The sequence below is a fragment of the Marmota marmota genome, unplaced genomic scaffold (assembly GCF_001458135.2).
Source record: "Marmota marmota marmota unplaced genomic scaffold, marMar, whole genome shotgun sequence".
NCBI classification, from domain to species: Eukaryota; Metazoa; Chordata; class Mammalia; order Rodentia; family Sciuridae; genus Marmota; species Marmota marmota.
In genome coordinates, this window is record NW_025999941.1 from 11,423,936 (window position 1) to 11,440,524 (window position 16,589).

Sequence of the window (16,589 nt, forward strand, 5' to 3'; positions counted from 1 at the left end):
CCTGAATTCAACCCCCGTACCCACCCACCCCCCAAAAAAGGAAAATAAAAATTGTTATAATTAATAATGGCTAACATAGAATAAACAAGTACTGAGTGCCAGGTGGTAATCCCCTTTAAAAGATTATAGCCCTTACTCCCTTCAAGAGCCCCTTGAGGTGGGTGCCACTTTTAGGCCCACTTGACAGGGGAGGTATAGGAAGCTTCCAGAGGTGGTCTTTTCCTAGGACACAGTGAGTGACCTCAGTTCCCCACTGTGAACCACTAGACTTTTTACCCAGTATTAACTAATCAATCCTTCTCAACATTTTGCTCTTTATTATTCATTTATATTTTTTAGTTTTTTGGTACCAGGGATTGAACCCAGGGGTGCTTCATCGCTGAGCCACGTTCCCAGCCCCCACTTTTTAAAAACTTTTTTTAGATTCTTTTTCTTTTTTCTTTTTTTTGTAGTTGTAGATGCCTGTAATCTTTTAAAAGGGATTATTACCTGCACTCAGTACTTGTTTATTATATTATGTCTTTATTTTATTTATTTTTGTAGGTGGTGCTAAGGGTCGAACCCCGTGCCTCACACATACTAGGTGAGCACTCTGCCACTGAGCCACAACTCCAGCCCCCTCAGCCCTTTTACGTATTTTTTTCAATATTTATTTTTTTAGTTGTAGTTGGACACAATACCTTTATTCCATTCATTTATTTATTTTTTTATGTGGTACTCAGGATAGAACCCAGGGCCCCGTGCATGCTAGGCGAGCGCTCTACCGCTAAGACACAATCCCAGCCCCCTGTATTTTTTTTTAAAGACAGGGTCTCCCTGGGTTGCTCAGGGCCTTGTCTTTGCTGAGGCTGGCTTTGAACTTGTGATCCTCCTGCTTCAGCCTCCTGTGCCAAGGCTCCCTGTTTGTTTGTTTGTTTGTTTATTTATTTATTTTGCATGCTGAGGATTGAACCCAGGGCTTTGTACGTTATCAGTATTTTTATAACATAGGAAACTAGAAATAATTTGTGTTCTTGGCACCAGTTTATTTTCAAAAATTAGGTTCTGGGGCTGGGGATGTAGCTGTGTGGTAGAGCACTTGCCTAGTCGGTTAAGGCCCTGGGTCTGATCCCCAGTACTACATAAATAAATAAATTAGTTAATTAGCTCATTTTTCAGACGACCAAGGGGTCTTCGATGCCCTCCTCCAGGACATCGAGGCCCAGAGAAGAGAAGGGACTTGCTTGAGGCCACACAACTGGAAAGTGCCAGGGCTGGAATGCAAACAGGTTCTGGGATGGTTCATGGGTTGCTTCCTGGGCACCCTCTGCTGCTCTGGTCCCTTTGCCTAGGCTCCTGGAGACCATTTCCTCCCTCCTGGCTTCCTCTGCTGAGGCCCAAGAGGGGAACACACTTCTCCACGGGCTGCCTTTGCCTAGGCCCTTCCAGAAATCTCTGCTGCTAACTCTTACTGCCCTCTAGGGTGTAGCTCGGCAGCTCTGCGGATCCCTCCAGGAACACTTCCCTGATTTCTCTTGTCCCCAACTAAAAGCTTTTCCTGCCTCCCACTCCCATGGTGGCACTTGGAAAGTTCTGCTGTGTGCATCTGTCTTGTCCCTTGGGTGCAGTTGTGTTGGCAGGATCAGAAATGCTCCCCAAGGCCCCTCTCTCCACCTACCTGGTCAAGCCCCAGGACAGAAAGAGGGTGAGAGAGAAGGGGCAGGGGGAGGACCACAGCAGGTGCAGTGGGTCCCAAAATAAAAATAGACCCAGGATTTATGAACCCTGCATCACCAACCCCCTTCAGTGAGTTTCAGTCTGATCTCAGGGAAAGTTATTTCGCCTGGCATCTACCATTGTAACCTTGCATATTTGCTTTTGTTTATAACACAAAGGATTTCCACCACAAAATCAGGCAGGCTGCGCCCATATCTCCCTTTTACCACTTGCTATAGCTATGTGTCCCTGGACAAGTTACCTAACTTCTCTGAGCCTCAGCTTTTGGAAACAGGACCTACTTCAGAGGGTAGTGGTAATCCTTAGCTAAAATAATGCACAGGGCCTAGTGTGTGGTAGACACTCAATAAACACCAGCCAGCTATTATGAAGAGCAGCAGTAGTTGACCACTACTTTGAATCACAAGAACTCTGTTAAATCATTAATAAACGGCTCACATCGACCCTACTTAGGAGGCAGGCAGGGGAGTTCAGGCCAAGCAGAAGTAATCATATTTTGTATTCACTAAGGCCATGGGCAAGCTGCTGGATGATGGAGTTAAGTTCCTTTTTTTTTTTTTTTTGTACCAGGGATTGAACTCAGGGGCACTTAACCACTGAGCCACATTCCCCAGCCCTTTTTTATATTTTATTTAGAGACAGGGTCTCACTGAGTTGCTTAGGGCCTTGCTAAGTTGCTGAGGCTGGCTTTGAATTCATAATCCTCCTGCCTCAGCCTCCTGAGGCCCAAAGATCAGAATTTCGTGAAAGCTCTCCCCGGGGGATTCAAATGGGTTGAGAAGAACTGCCTTAAGACAGTGAACTTAAACAAAAATCCTTGTGGACTGTAAGACGGTGTTTTGGGGTAGATGGTGTGAGTGGTTATAATGTCTGTCACATTTATCACAGTGATGAGACCAGGTCAGAGTGGAGCAATTTTGTTTCCTCTAAAAGAATTAGTGGCTGGAAGTCTGGAGACTTTTGTTTGTTTGTTTGTTTTTGGTACCAGGGATTGAACCCAGGGGCGCTTAAACACTGAGCCACATCCCCAGCCCTATTATATTTATTTAGAGACAGGGTCTTGCTGAGTTGCTTAGGGCCTCACTAAGTTGCTGAGGCTGGCTTTGAACTCACAATCCTCCTGCCTCAGCCTCCCGAGCTGCTGGGATTACAGGCATGCACTACCGTGCCTGCTGGAGACATTTTTGATTATCATAACTTGTGGATAGCATCAGTGGCCAGTTATGCTGCTGAATGTCCTACAATGCACAGGAAAGCCCCACAACAATTACTGGCCCCCATGGTCAGTTGTGCCAAATAGAGAAACCTGTGCCACGCGTGTTTTCCACAGCATTCTTTCTGACCTTGAATGTAGATGAAGATGTTTCCCCAGATCAATCCCTGAGAAGCCCTCTGGACCAGTCCAACCTTCCCCGTCCCAGAGCCCAGGTGGCCATCGCCGCCTGTGGCTGAATGCACTGGGTCTGTCCTGGGCTCCACTGGTACTCTGGAGCTGTGCCCAGCAAACTGCTGACTCAGGGGAGCAGACGGCTCCGGAGGGTGCGGGCCAAGGTCCTGACGCTGCTGCGGGCTGGGATCCTCATCTTAAGTCATCACCTAAAGTAACAGCAGCCTTTATCTGAGGCAGTTTCCAGAAGCTTTGGCTGTTTGACTGTTGGCATGGAATGATGTACCCAGACTTGGATGCCAGCCCTGGGTATAGTGACATCTGGGGACTGCGTTTGATAGGTGAGACTCCTGATTATAGAGACAGTGGCACAGATGCTGCCCACAGAGCTCTCAAGCATCTGGACAGTTCCTGAGCAGTGTAGGGCAGGGGACTGCGGTGTGACAGGGCTGCCTGACTCCCATGAGGGCAGGTGGGATCTCCCCAGCTGAGCAGGGAGCTCAGAATGTGCCAGTCACCACTCTGAACTGGGTCCTTGTACCATCTCCTCGTCTCATTTTGTCCCCATACTGATGTTCCAAGAGGTTCAAGGTCCCATGGCTGGTCTGTGGCACAGCAGAGATTGAACCCAGGTTATTGAAGTGCAAAACTGAATCTTCCGAGAAGCATTTGCAGATGGTAGTGCCACGTTAACAGCCAGGACTGGCAGATGTGCGGAGCTTGCTAGGTGAGAGGGAATTCTGTGTGCCTGGAGAGGAGAGCCCGTGCATTAGAGTCTGTGCACTAGTGCAGAAGGGCATAGTGTGTTTGGGGTTGCAGATCTATCCAGGAAAGAGGTGGGGGGAGATGGGACTTGAAAGATGGACAGGCACCAAATCATATGTGGCCTTGCACCTCATGCTGAGGGCCATTGGCGGACCACTGGTGAGTTGGGTCAGGGGAAGAGAAAGGTGTGTGATGTTGGGTAGCTTGCTTAACCTCTCTGGGTCCCAGATCCCCATCAGGACTGGCGTCTCGAACCATGCTGCTCAGATGAATGTTCATTGTGTCAGTGGCTGTAAGAATAGAGCAGCCCACATTGACGATGGCCCTGCAGCATGTTGATTTATGGCTTGTTTCCTCTCACTCTGAGCAGCTGGTGGTATTTTGACTTTCCATCCTGGTTTTTGGTATTTATCAAATGCCACCAAGGGCAAGACACTGTGGATACTAAGGACTGAGACAGATCCAATGATGTGGTTGGACTTAACTTGGAGGAGCTGGCATCCTGTGAAGGGCACAACCAGTGTTCCCACCCCAAGGGACAAGCCACAGATGTCACGAGATGTGCAAACACCCTGGGCAGGAGGATGAGGGGGTGGTTGCTGGGCACCCAGGAAAGGCTAAGGGAGCCAATTGCTCTGTTAGAAGAGTTTTAAAGGAGTAGATGGGGTAGGGAGAGGGTGTCTTACTGGTAGAGAGAGTGGGGACAGCCAGGCTAGGTGGCACACACCGTAATCCAGCAGTTTGGGAGGCTGAGACAGGAGGATCGCGAATTCAAAGCCAGTCTCAGCAACTTAGCAAGGTCCTAAGCAACTCAGTGAGACCCTGTCTTTAAATAAAATACAAAATAGGGCTGGGGTGTGGCTCAGTGGTTGAGTTGCCCCTGAATTCAATCCCTGGTACACCACCCTTCCCCCACCAAAAGAGAGTGGGGACAGTGGAGGAAAACAGAAAGCCCATCCAGGGCACTCACAAGAGGGTCAGATCAACAGTGTGTCTAGTACCTATTCCCCGGGTTTCCAGGTTGTAGATGGAAACAGGTTTTCACACCAGGGAGATGTTACTAATGGATCTGTGTCCTATGTTCCGCTCCACTGTGTCTGTTCTCCACCATGGGACCTGCCAGGCAGACCCCAGGGGCATCTGTTTCCCCAGGTCATAGAATGTTTTGTAAATGGAAGACACACAGTGAAAAGTGAGATCATGACTCTTACAAGAGACAGGATTCTGCGCAAAGCAGGGGATGCTAAAATGTCACCTGAAGGACATGTCAAGGCCGTTAGAGGACCTAGCAGGGTGAGGCCTGTCGACCATTGAGGAAGGGAAGGGACAGGGACTCAGAAAACAGAAACCTGACAGACCCGTGAGAAATCAATGAAGCCATGAGATAAGTTTGTAAAAGTGATCTCTCTCTGGTAGGGCCACCATAGCCAAATTGAAGTGGGGAGGATTTTTCATAGAGTGAACTAATCTACATGAGGCTATTCTCTGTCCTGACAATTAGCACGGGTGATAATTACCACCTGATCTTGGTTTAGTATTGCTATTAAAATGGTGATTTTTCTGGGGAGGAAGGGGTACCTGGGATCGAACTCAGGAGCACTCAACCACTGAGTCACATCCCCAGCCCTGTTTTGTATTTTATTTAGAGACAGGGTCTCCCTGAGTTGCTTAGTGCTTCGCTTTTGCTGAGGCTGGCTTCGAACTCACAATCCTCCTGCCTCAGCTTCTCGAGCTCCCGGGATTACAGGTGTGTAAACCGCACCCTGCTAAAATGGCAATTTTGCTTTTGATTTTATTCATTTTGATACAGTTCCAAACAAAAGGGTGTGGCACTCTTAACCATTTTCCTGGGTAACTGAGACAGCCTCCTTGGGGGAGATTCTGGCTTGAAGGAAAGTGGGGACCAACTCCCAAAGGGCCCCCAATGCTAGACTTTTTGCAGGAAGCCAGAAATCTTGCCCCTGAACCTCGCCACCTTGTATTAACAGAGCCCTGATTTCCTTTAACACCAGCTTTGCTTCCAAAGCTAGAAAAGGCTGCAGGCCAGCTCCATCTGTAGTGAAGACTCTTCATCTCCTAGTTTTTCCTTTTATTTGGGAGAGTAAGTTGCATCAATGGGAGAATGTCTGTGGGTGCCCAGGTTCTAGTTTAGGCCTCCGCTATAATCCATGCATATCCAGGGCTATTTTATTCCTTTTAGTCATGGGGAAAATAGTTTCTTACATGATGCTGTTTCTTTCCTTTGAGCGGGGGATGAAGGCTCTTGTGGGCTCCCCTAGAGCCTGAAGACTTTAGGGTCCTTGGAGATAAAGGGTCAAGTGGCTTTGGCTTCTGTTTTAACCAGCAACAGGTTGGCTTGCATTTCAGCTGTCTTCTTGAAGACAAGATTTCAAGCAGGTGGTTCTTTCAGACTGTTATAGCCCACACACCTTGGCCCAAGAGTCTGACTTTTTGAGGTGCTCAGCCAGGCCAGTGTAGTATGGTTTATTGTCTTACTTTGTGGCCAATAAGTCTTTTTTTTTTTTTTGTCCCAGGAATTAAACCCATTGCATTTACCACTGAGCCACATCCCCAGCACTTTTTTTGTATTTTTATTTAGAGACAGAGTCTCAATGAGTTGCTTAGGGCCTTGCTCAGTTGTGGAGACTGGCTGTGACTCATGATCCTCCTGCCTCAGCCTCCCAGGTTGCTGGGATTACAGATGGGTGCCACCCTTCCTGGCTCCAAAACAACTTTCTAGAAGCTGGGCCACAGGATAGGCCAGCCTCCTGCCTTTCAAATGAGCCCCTGATTGATCTGCCTTTTCTCCCCTCTGGCTGTGACTTCTCCCAGAGGACTGGGTAGTAGGACTTGCTGGTGTTCTCTGATCCTTCACCCACAGGCCCAACCTGGCTGGGCTTCTTCTCTTGCCCAGTGCTGCCCTAGTGGCAGAAGTTGCCAGCTGGTTCTTGAGCAAGGACCCCAAGAGGACCTGTTGCTGGTACTTTGTGAAGCAGGACAGTGATCCCTCTCCTCAGTCCCTCTCTACCATAAAGAAGATAGGAATCTATGGCTATTTATGGTTGTGTAATTCCAGGCCATGTGGTTCCAAAAGGGAAGATTCTTATCATTTGCTATCTTAGAGTGCTGGACTTTGATCCTTAAAGACTAAAGTTCCTGCCAGGCAGACTTAACCTCTGGACAGTGGCATAGGACAGGAGGGTCTGTCCCGAGCCTCAGGCCACCCAGCTCATGTTCAGATATGATGAATTTTCACTGTAACACATTCAAGTTCGTATTTCTTCTTATGAGAAATTATTAAGGCTTGATTACCTGCCTCTCATGGGCCTTTTGAATGAATATAAAGCTCAGGACTGGGCTGGGTTCCGTGGAACACACCTGTAATCCCAGTGGCTCGAGAGGCTGGGGCAGGAGGATCGTGAGTTCAAAGCCAGCCTGAGCAACTTAATGAGGCCCTGAGTAACTCAGCGAGACCTTGTCTCTAAATACAAAGAAAAAAGGTGGTGGGGGTGGGGGTGGGCTGAGGATGTGGTTCCATGGTTAAGTGTCCCTGGGTTCAATCCTTAGTACCAAAGGAAAGAAAATTCATGTCTAGCCAGTAGGACTCTCTGTGATAATTAAAATGTTCTGGATTTTCATTTTCCAATATGGTAGCCACAAGCCACATGTGGCTATTGAGCATTTGACATGTGGCTGATATTGCTGAGGAGCTGAACTTTAAATTTCATTTAGTTTTAATGAATTTAAATAGCCACATGTATAATGGCTACTGTGTTGAACAATACAGAATAGAGTTGTTGTTTTTTTTAATAGTATTGGAGATTGAACCCAATGCTAGGCAAGTGCAGTACCACTAAGCTACATCCCCAGCTCTTTTTAACATTATTTTGAAACAAAGTCTCACTAAGTTGTCCAGGTTGATTTGCAATCCTCCTGCTTCATTCTCCTAAGTAGCTAGGATTACAGGTGTGCACCTCCATACCTGGCTTCAAGATAGACCATTTTATTTGAGTTCATATTGTATTTTTTAATTAAATAGGAAAAAAACCTTCATACCTGTGTACAGTAGCAATTCAAAATTTACAAAAAGAATATCAGTGAAAAATTTTACTCTCATCTCTGCCTCCAGAATCCCATTCCCTCCCACCAGAGCCAGCTACTAGTCCCAGTTTTTTTTTTTTTTTTGTGTGTATCCATGTAGAATCATTTCATACATATGTAATCATAACATATACAATCTCTTTTTTTTAAGCACAAATGGTGTTATTCTATCTACTGTCTTCTGTTCCTCACTTTTTTGAATTAATAATGTATCTTGGAGGTCATTACCTATGGGGAAAATTGAACTGCCTTATATTTAGTTTCTATTTGTATTTAATGCCTGCATGTAATTTTTTTTTTTTTTTTTTTGTAAAGCTATACCATTGTTTACTTACCAGGTTCCCTGTAAGTGGACATATGAATTTATTATCTTTTATTATGGTATAAATGAAACTGTAATGAATAACCTTGTACAAATATATTGTTACACATGTTCAGATATAAATATAGGTAAATTCTTAGAAGAAAAAATATTACTAGGTCAAAGGCAGGTGAATTTCCCAGGGCCACATATTTGGACTTTGTTGATGGATGTGTACTTTTTTTTTTTTAGTATCAGGAATTGAACCCAGGGGTGCTTAACCACTGAGTCACATCCTCAGCCCTTTTAAATTTTACTTTGAGACAGTGTCTCACTAACTTGCTTAAGGCCTTGCTAAGTTGCTGAGGCTGGCTTTGAACTCTCGATCCTCTTGCCTCAGCCTCCCAAGCTGCTGGGTTTACAGGCATGTGCCACTGCACCTGGCTGGGAGTATAATATGTACATGATATGAGAGCATCTAGTTCTACAATGGCCTCAGATACACAGTCTGTTTCTAAACTTTTTGTGCATTGTTGAATAAAGACCACCACAAACCTGTAGAAGTGATTTGCCTGTCTCTCTTTTAAATAAGATTGAGCACCTTCTATGTTTAAGAGTCATTCCAGTTTCCTTTCTGGTATGTTATTTATGCAGATCATTTGCTCATCTTTTCTTTAATGGATTTTTGTTCTTGTTGATTTGTAGGACCCTTTTATACATTAAGGAAGTTTGTTACCTTTGATATGTGTTGACATATTTTAATCCTGTTGATGATATCACTTTTGAGTGGATGTTTAAAAACCAGTTTTAGCCATTGCAGTAATGCACGATTTAAATTGCAAGTCTGAGGTCAGCCTGAGCAACCGAGACCCTGTCTCAAAATGAAATGAGAAGGGCTGAGCATGTAGCTCAGTGGTAGAGCATTTGGCAGAGTTTGGCCTCAGTGATTAATGCTTTGACATTTTATTTCTTATGATCCCCAGAATCTCATGTGGGAGTCCTTGGGCTCGATTCTTAGTACAATAAACATTTTTATGTCATCAGCTTCTTACTCTTTTGTAATGATAATAATAATGCAAAAATTATTTTGTAAATAGTGATGTTTTTGTCATGGCTTCTGTTTTTTTTTTTTTTTTTTTTTTTAGTATTGATGGACCTTTATTTTATTCATTTATTATTTATATGCAGTGCTGGGCATTGAACCCAGTGCCTCACACACAGGAGGCAAGCCCTCTACTACTGAGCCACAACCCCAGCCCCCCCATGGCTTCTGGTTTTTTATACCTCTCTTGGAAAGGCCTTCCCCTTGGAGATATTTTAGGACAGAGTTCTCATGATTTCTTCTAGACGTTTCATGGTTAAACACTCACCTATCTGAAACAGTCCCCGGATCCTCTGGCTTTATTTTCCCTTACCTGTGGCTTCACACTCCTTTCACAGAGCCTTTTCCAGTTCCTCTGTGCTTCTGGCCAGCCCTGTGCGTGCTGTCCCTAACACTCCAATAGCCCTATTGACCTTTGGTCCTCACCCTTCCTCCATAACTTCCTGAATGCAATGTTTAGGGAAGCCGGGGTCCAAAAGGGGAAGGAGATTTCGGTATCTTTATCCAAGGTTCTTTGTTAAGTTTGTAGGCCTAGAGCCAAGTACATCTGGTCTTCCCATTGTTGTGCTTCCCACCCAGGGAACCAGGCTGTCCTGTGGCCCTTCCCTGCTTGACCTTCACCTGCTTTCCTCTTTGACCTGTAACCCTTCCTAGGCCTGGCTCCTTATCAGAGATGCCCCGCCCTCCATGCGCTTTTGCCTAATTGGGGAGGTAACCTGAACCTAGGGCAGACTATAAAGCCACAGGATGTTTGCACTCCCCTGTGCTGGCTAGGCAGAGCAGCTTTGCTCTATTCAGCCAGCCATTTGGCCCCTCTGAGCGCTCCATTCATATTCCCTAAGATGATTTAATGCTTTGTCATCTTATTTCTTGTGATTCCAGAATCTCATTTTCAGCTCCTGTCAAAGCCAGTAGCAGTTGGGAAAGAAAGCTGTGCTCTTTGCAGAGTAAGTATGGAACTTTTAATTTTATTTTTATGTTTTGAACTGGGGATTGAACCCAGGAGCACTTACCCACTGAGCCGCATCCCCAACTCTTTTTTATATTTTATTTAGAGACAGGGTCTTGCTGAGTTGCTCAGGGCCTCATAAATGCTGAGGCTGGCCTCAAACTTGCAATCCTTCTGCCTCAGCCTCCCCAGCCACCAAGATTACAGGAGTGTGCCACTACACCTGGAAAATATGGATTTTTAACACCATAGACAACAAAGTAGCCCTTCCTGAGGCTAGGCTGCTTCTGAGCCCCCTCCCCCCCCTACACAGGTCACCTATGTGGGTGGTTCTTTCAGTCTGATGGGAGGGGATTGGACTCCTGGAGGCTTTCAAAGCTTCAGCATTGGTCTGGGGATGTGGCTCAAGCGGTAGCGGTAGCGGTAGCGCGCTCGCCTGGCATGGGTGCGGCCCGGGTTCGATCCTCAGCACCACATACAGACAAAGATGTTGTGTCCACCGAAAACTAAATAAATAAATAAATATTAAAATTAAAAAAAAAAAAAAAGCTTCAGCATCCACCCCTGCCCCATAAACAGTTCTCTAAAACTGTACCTGGAGCAGAGCTCTGATGTGAAAGAATTCTAGAAGGCCTAGGCTTCTGGAACCACTGTGCTTTCCTGTGGAATATGGTACTGGAACTGGCCCTGGATGCACAAAAAAAGTTCACCAGGTAGCCAGGATGGCAGGGCACTCCACTGACAGGAGGCCGTGTGGGCCTGGCATGGGGCAAGGAACTGGTTAGTTGGTGCAGGCAGAATGGGGAAGTCAGAACTGGGCAGTGGGGCTGGGACCCTAAGGGGTGCTTCACACTTTATCTGGTAGACATTGGACCAGTGCAGTCCAATCCTGGAGTTGGTGGTGGAGGAACGCGAAATGTAAAATAATAGTTTTTATAGAAATGGGAGTCCGGCCCCTATGTGCTGCCGGGGGAGTTGTCAGATTCCTAGGAAGTCCTCCATCTGACATGAGAGCTGAATTTCAGATTTAATTGAATTTGATTAATTTTAACTTAAATGACAGTTTATCTAGATTCAGACAAGTTGACTTCAGAGACAGCGCCTCTCCGCTATTGCATAGCTGGAGTGGTGAGAGGAAGTGATGGGGGTGTGGAGGCCCATGAGTCTGGAGGAGCCGGGAGAGACATGCCTGGAGCATAGCAGGGCCGTGGGATCATTGGTGTGGTAAAGCAGGCATTTGGAAAAGTCTGGAAGGAGCTCTGATCTTGCAGAGGAGAGAGCTGGAGGATAGAAGTGAGGAGGAATTAAGGAGAGCATTATGGGAATATCCAAGGGAGAGAGTGAGGAGAGCATGTGGTACCCTGGCCAGGCATGCTCAGCCTTGGCTTGCTTCAGCAGTGCAGTTACTGGGGCAGCAAATTACAGGAGAAATGGTTCAGCCAGAGTGAGAGGGAGACAATGAGGTCACGAAGAAGGCAGAGGTGAGCACCTGTGGACAGTAATCCTGGGGGCTTTGTCACCCTTGCATTCATAACTGGTGCAAACTAACTTACTTGTTTGGAAATTTCACTGTGATTTTCCTCTATGATGGAGAAGATGTATTGTTAAGGCAAGATTGCGATAAATCACCGAGTCGATCTTAAAGCGGGAGATGGAAGCTTTATTCACCAACCAGCAGTCTGGATCCACCAGCTTTTTTAGCTGTTGATCTTCAGTGATAGTTTTGAGAAATTCGTTTTTCCTTCCAAGAACTCATTCCAGAAATCAGTGTGGGGTAGATGCAGTGCTGTTTAACAGTTGGGGACTTAAATTCATTTCAAGAACATACTGTTTTTCTAGTGGAAAACATTGTGGGGAGAATTTTTTTTCTATATTGCACAATTAAAGAAAAAAAAATTATAAGCAGCACCCAATAGTTTTTAAAACATACCAGCAAGAACAGGGAGTAAGCTGAATGGTAAATTGTAAAGTTATTAACATGTTCATTGCTGTTGCAACAGTTCTAAAGAAATATGGATATTGCCCATGAGGACATTGAACTCTGTGCCTTGTGCATAACTGATGCACAATGAATATCTGCTACAGCAAGCTTTGCAAAGGCAAAGATAGCATGAACTGGGGACATCCACAGGAGAGGGTTAAAATTCAGGTCATAGCATTTACCAACTGGAAGACTAAGGACATTTGTTAACTTCTTTAAGTCTCAGTTTTCCCATCTTTAAAAGGGGAAGATTATGTGAACCTCTTCCTGGGACCTAGCACAGAGTCCTCAGTAGACGGAGGTTGTTGCTCTTAGGTTTCTGGTGATGGTCACAGTTATTGTTTTTTGTTGTTGTCATGACAACCATTGCTATTTTGGAGGGAGCAAAACTTCAGTTTGTCAAATCTGATGGACTATACAGAGACATATAGAGAAGGGCAAGATTCTAGAAAGCGCTCTACATTGTGTTTACTCTTGGGCTTTGCTTTACACCCTGAAGATTAAGGGATTGTAGCTCAAGATCCCCGGTTTTCAATGAGAGCATTGAAAGAGAATGGTGAAATGTCATGCCTGACTTCTAACCCCAGAATCACTCCATTTCTCTCATGCTGTGTTTTATTAGGATCCACTAACATCTCTTGTCCAATTAATCCTTGGCCCTGTGTTCAGAGCTACAGGCCCCAGATGCACAGCTTGGATGTTAACAGGTGGCAGAGGAGGTTGAGTGGCAGGCTCTGGCATGGGATGTGACAGCGTGTTTCCCTCCCACGATGGCCAGCTTGACATTACCTCACTTCACACGGTGCTGTGGGGGGGGGGGGCCCGGGGGGCCTCACCTTATACAATAGCCATGGAAAAAAAGAGTGTTTTTCTTTTTCAGTTTATGAAATCAGGCATGAACATTATTTAAGCACCAAATGTCTGCTAGGTACTGTTTTAGCTTCTGTGAAAAATATAGGGGACAAGATGCTGGAGAGGATAAGCCAGGTTCTACTCTTTAATTGTCTGGCATAATTTCAGAAATGTTTTAAGAGTAGGAAAGAACAGAAGGGGTGATCTGGTTGAATGGTCTCATTTTATAAATGAGGAAAACAAGGTCTTGTAGTGGATGTGTGGAAGAGCTGGGTAGGGGACAGCTGGCTGGAACAACCCCCAGCCCAGTGGGCCCTGTGCACCTGCTCCTCCGCTGCAGCCTTGTATACACCAGGTCATGGTTCTCCTAGATCCATGTGTTACCTAGTTAGCATTTTTCTTTCTTTTCTTTTTACTTAAATTTCTTCTTCTTGTTGTTCTTCTTTTCCTTTTTTGGGGTGCCGGGAATTGAATCCAGGGCCACTTAACCGCTGAGCCACATCCCCAGCCCTTTTCTTTTTTTTTATTTTGAGACAGGGCCTTGCTAAGTTGCTGAGGCTGGCTTTAAACTCATGATCCTCCTGCCTCAGCTGGGATTACAGGCATGTGCTACAGCACCTGGCTTAAATTTCTCCTTAATATTAATTTGCATGTCTACCATACTTGAAAGTATCCATAAAAATAAATAAAAGGGAACCATGTTACCAACTAGCTGAATACCTCCAAGAGGCTGTAGGATCAGATTGCTGTTTAATACCCTCATCCTGAGAGTTAGTCTTTGACCTAAATAGGACCTTAACTGAAAAGCACCTGTCATCCCAGCAGCTCAGGAGGCTGAGGCAGGAGGATTGCAAGTTCAAAGCTGGCCTCAGCAATTTAGCAAGGTCCTAAGCAATTGAACAAGGCCCTTATCTAAAAATCAAAAGATCTAGGGATGTGGCTCAGGGGTTAAGTGCCACTGGGTTCCATCCCTCGAATCAAAAAATAAAATGAAATAAAATAAAAAAGAGGTGGCTGTCTTAGAATGTATGTCAGTGTGAGCTGATGCAGCATACCCCTGAAGCATTACTTAATGTTCTCCCACTCCCTAAAATCATCTCACAAGCCATCAGTTATGTAGACCCCTAGTTTGGCAAACTCTGGGTTACATGCGATAGTTGGTTTTCTGATTTTTCTGTCATTGCTGGTTCCTGGATCCCAGGGAATCAGGTTCCTTTCTGTCTTCAGCCTTCCCTGGGGGTCACTGTCATTTATTAATAGAATAAAGTGCTCTATTAATAATACCCACCGGCAGAGGAGCTGCTCTTTTAAAGGAATGCTGGGTCCAATCCTTTGTCAAATGGAGGATGTTGCAGAGATAGGCATGATCCTCTGCTCCTTATCTGTATGAAAACACTGCCATCAGGAAGCACTTTGGTCTCTTCAGTGAGGGCCTGGCTTTATTTGACTTCATCAGGCAAAGTGTGCAGTTCTCTGTAATAAAACCAAACTTTACTAAAGGGATCATGCGCTACCCAAGACTTTATTTTGCTATTGAATGAAAAGGAGCCTGGTAGACCTTCCCTTGGAACTGAGGGTGACATCCACAGCAGGCACCTGTCAAGCAGGGAGGTTTCTCTTTTCCCAATCTTACCTTCAGTTCAGTCCTTCAGTCTATATATATATGGCTTTGGACTAAAGTACTCTAATTCCTGGTCCAAAGGTAAGTGGTGTATTAACATCCTACAGCTCTGGGGTCAGAATTCGCAATGGCCCTCAGCATTTTTTAAAGACTTTCTGAGATGTGGAAGAGTCTTGGCGAAGCCGACACTTCCCACATTCATCAGCTCACATGAGATCCATGATGTTCAGATTTGTACAAATCCCTTTCTCTCCGGGATGAATTTGCTTACCCCTTGATGGCAAGGCCTCTTAGAGCCACAAATTATGCCCAGCAGTTCTTTTATTCTGTTCACAGTGCTGAGGTCTGAACCCAGAGCTTTGCACAGGCTAATAAGTGCTCTACCACCCAGCCATGCTCCCAGCTCTTGTACCCAGAATTTACCAGGTGACTCCTCTGGCAATTTTGTGATTATTGAAAGCAATAAAACATCAGAGCCGGGTGGGCATGGTGGCCCATGCTTGTCATCTCAGCGGCTTGGGAGGCTGAGGCAGGAGGATCACAAGTTCAAAGCCAGCCTCTGCAACTTAGTGAGGTTATAAGCAACTCAGCCAGACCCTGTCTCTGAATAAAATGTAAAAAGGGGCTGGGGGTATGGATCAGTGGTTATTCAGTGGATTGGTACCCCTGGGTTCAATCCCTGGTATCAAAAAAAACAAAAACAAAATAACCATCAGGTCTCGCAGTATCACTGGGAATGGTTGTTCCTAAAACAAATTAAACAGGATGGAGCCCATTTTGTAATTACTTTCCATTAATCCATTTGTAGTTTTTGTGTCCTGTGCCATAGCTGGCCCTGAGAAAGGGCAGGGATGATTGTCCCCACCCTCATGGAACTCTGCTCCAGAAGAAATAGGCCAACAATTTAAGCATGCTGGGAAAATTGCAAATAGTAAGAAGCCCAGAGGTAGCTGAATGAGAAGCAGAGTCGGCGCTGCGCCCTGGGAAGGAGGCAGTTGTCATCACGACCCAGACAGAATGTGCATGAGATGGAAAAGGACCATCTAACCCACCTACCATGCATCTGTCACCTGGGTCTTTTGGGTCTTCAGGAAGACATTAGGATACCACCTTATGGGCTTGTTTTCCCCTGCTTCTTACTGGGTATTATTTATTTTTTAATAGCTTATATACCAATATAATACAAAAGATTTAAAAAGTTAAAGACAAATCTCGTGTCTATCCCAGAAATGAGAGGGGCTCGTGGGGCCAAAAAACCTGTCTGAAAAATAGAGTTCAAATCTTCAGGAGAAATTGGGAGTGATGAGTGTGAGTTCCTTTTTTTTTTTTGTACTGGGGATTGAACCCAGGAGAGCTTAGCCACAGAGCCACATCTCCCTTACTTTGTATTTTATTTAGAGACAGGGTCTCACTAAGTTGCTTAGGGCCTCACTAAGTTGCTGAGGCTGGCTTTGAACTCTTGATCCTCATGCCTCAGCCTCCCCAGCCACTGGGATTACACCATATGCCACCATGCCCAGTGAATATGTGTTCTTATCAGCAAAGTGATTACAAAGATGGCAGAAAGGCCATTTGAAAAAAATTAAGTAGACCTCCCTGCAAAGGCAATGTGCCTAAGTTCAAAACCTATTTTGTAATCTACCAACTGGATGACCTCTGGCAGGTTACTTAACCTTATGGAGTCTCGATTTCCCTAGCCTATAAAATGTGATGAAACACCACCTGGCCTCTCTGACAGGGTTGGTGTGATCTATCAAGGATTGGCAAATACAGCCTGTAGGCCTAATGCAGTCTACAGCCTAATTGTATAAATA

General features: G+C 45.4%; 1 protein-coding gene across 2 annotated transcripts in view; it reads left to right on the top strand.

Annotated features, from left to right (window-relative positions):
• Positions 1–16,589, top strand: part of Abhd6 (abhydrolase domain containing 6, acylglycerol lipase) — a 44,651-nt gene that overhangs the window by 962 nt on the left and 27,100 nt on the right. Inside the window, exon 2 of one of the 2 annotated variants that reach the window (XM_015494480.2) lies at positions 10,255–10,319. The exons of the other annotated variant lie outside the window; for it this stretch is intronic. The gene's annotated coding sequence lies outside the window, so the exon portion shown is untranslated. The remainder of the gene's footprint in view (positions 1–10,254; positions 10,320–16,589) is intronic. 2 annotated transcript variants of the gene reach the window in all.